Source organism: Prionailurus viverrinus, chromosome D2 (genome assembly GCF_022837055.1).
Source record: "Prionailurus viverrinus isolate Anna chromosome D2, UM_Priviv_1.0, whole genome shotgun sequence".
In the NCBI taxonomy this organism is placed as follows: domain Eukaryota; kingdom Metazoa; phylum Chordata; class Mammalia; order Carnivora; family Felidae; genus Prionailurus; species Prionailurus viverrinus.
This window is the reverse complement of record NC_062571.1, coordinates 57,305,059-57,307,132: the sequence shown is the minus strand read 5'-3', so window position 1 is coordinate 57,307,132 and position 2,074 is coordinate 57,305,059. Positions and strand designations below refer to the sequence as shown.

General features: G+C 50.7%; 1 long non-coding RNA gene across 1 annotated transcript; it reads right to left on the bottom strand.

Moving 5' to 3' along the window:
• Positions 1-626: 626 nt before the first annotated feature.
• On the bottom strand, positions 627-1,850 carry LOC125147943 (uncharacterized). Its single transcript, XR_007145349.1, has 3 exons — positions 1,532-1,850; positions 1,166-1,300; positions 627-729 (listed from the first exon to the last, which is right to left on the bottom strand). It is a non-coding gene; the product is annotated as an uncharacterized LOC125147943 (long non-coding RNA).
• Between the last annotated feature and the right edge of the window lie 224 nt (positions 1,851-2,074).

The window sequence follows — 2,074 nt, the reverse complement described above, 5'->3', positions numbered from 1 at the left end:
TTCAAGGAGCTGACGGAGCAGCCCAGGCGTGGCTGGCTCCAGGTCCATATTCAAAGTGCTTATATATACTTTCCCGTATTTTATTCTCAGCTGTTATTACAGGGATCCAGAAAAGTTATGTAACTTGCTCAGAGAAACAGAACTAGCGAGTATCAATGTGAAGACTGAAAACTAGGTCTTCTGGTGCCTATTCTGGGGCTTTCCTCTCAGCATCCCTCAGCAGCTCCTGGAGGGACAGTCTCAATGTTCTCAGGGTACCAGTCTTGAGAAAGGCTGGAGCGAGGACGGGCAGTTGGCGGCCGAATCTGGGTGCGGGGCTGATGACGAAGTTGTGCCGCACAAACTATCTCCTTGAGCAGGGGACCTAACCGAATAAACAGAGTGAGAGAAGAGAGTCCTTCCTCTTCTAAAAAAAGGCATCTGGAGATTTAAGGGTGGAGCGCCACCTGGTGGGCACAAACCTTCAGCCTCACAGCTAAGTCCAGCTCCTTACAAGGAAGCCAGTGGTGGCTTTGGGAAGATATTTTTAGCCTCTGGAATCCTGAAGACATTCCAAGGGCAGTCCGGGAGACTCTGCAAAAGCGTAAGCACGCCAGATTGTGATTCCTCCAAAACAAATATGGTCTAAGCACCTGCTGGATGCAAATGATCTGGGTGTGGAGTGTAGGAAGAAGGAGCACCCGCTCATGCCCTCACGGTGTTTGCACTCTTCTGGTAGTGGAGGGACAGCTGTGGACAGAAAAGAGGGAGGAAGATGCAAGGAAATACAAAAGGGAGAAGGCTGGGGAAAGCTTTCAGAATGAAGTGCCTTTAGAGGGTGGATAGAATTTTGACAAGCAGAGATGGGGGCTAGGCATTGTTGGGCAAGGCAGTCTACCACGGGTCCCGAGCGGCAAAGGATGCAAAGCCACGGCCGCCTATTCGTTTGCCAACCGTTTCTCAGTGTTGTGTTCTGCAGCCGGCAACTTTGAGGGAGGAGGGAACATCTCCTCCAAGACAGAGAGCAGGCTTGCTTATTGCTTACGATAAAAGTAGTGGCGGTAGGAGGGGACAGCGGTGGGTTTCCCAAGCTCAGCGCTCCGCAGCTGTGACACAAAGCTCTCCCATGTGTAACATCCCTGTGAAACTAGGGAACAAGGGAAAGAGACATACTGATGATGCTCACCCTGCTCCCTGTGCCAGGAGTGGCAAATTCTTTGTGTCCGACTCAGGAAGCCACGTCTTCTGCCAGCATTTATGAAACAACAGCGGGCTAGCTTATTGGCTTGTAAGCGGGATAAATCCCAGACCCTGACAGGTGCTGTAGGCAGAGGGCACGGTGTGAGCAAAAGCAGGGACTAGGCTGTTCGGGGAACAGGAAGTACTGAGGCTGAATACTCAAAGCCCCAAAGCAAAGGACTTTCAGTAAGCCCAGAACAAGAAGGAATGCGTGGCCATCCGGAGATCCCATGACCAGCTCTTAATGTTCAGTCAGTCCTGTCTTCAGTCTCTGGGCTACGGGAAATGTACCGCATATATAGACTCAACTCACCTTGGTTTAATACCTGTTGAGCTGGCACTGGACACAAATTAACTAACAGCAGAGGCAAAACTTATAGTGAGGAAGTATATGGGTGCTGGGACCTGCAGAATCTTGCCTTGAATCTTATCGTTAAATTACTAAATAAACATCTCCTGAACACCTACTACGTCTATACCTGGCATTAGGCTACAGTCGTATACCTGGGTTGGAAGAGGCCTTAAAGACCATTTACTCCAGGCTTCTCATTTTATGCAGGGGTAACTAAGGCCTGGGGAAGGTAAGTGACCTGCCCCAGGTCACACAGCTGATTGATGACATGAATGCCAGATTTAGAACTTAGGTCTTCTGACTCACAATCCACTGTTTACTTGGGGCAGGGGCTCTGTATGCCAGCCCAGGACGTGAACTCTCATCTGTCAGTCAAGTGGCTCATACCTCCAGGCCTGTTCCCGAGGGAACTCCCACCAGGCTGTAGGAACAGGGGCCTCTGGAATGGTGGATGGGGCCCCCTCTGGGTGGAGTTGGGTAGGAATCTGGGTGGCTCTTGTCTTT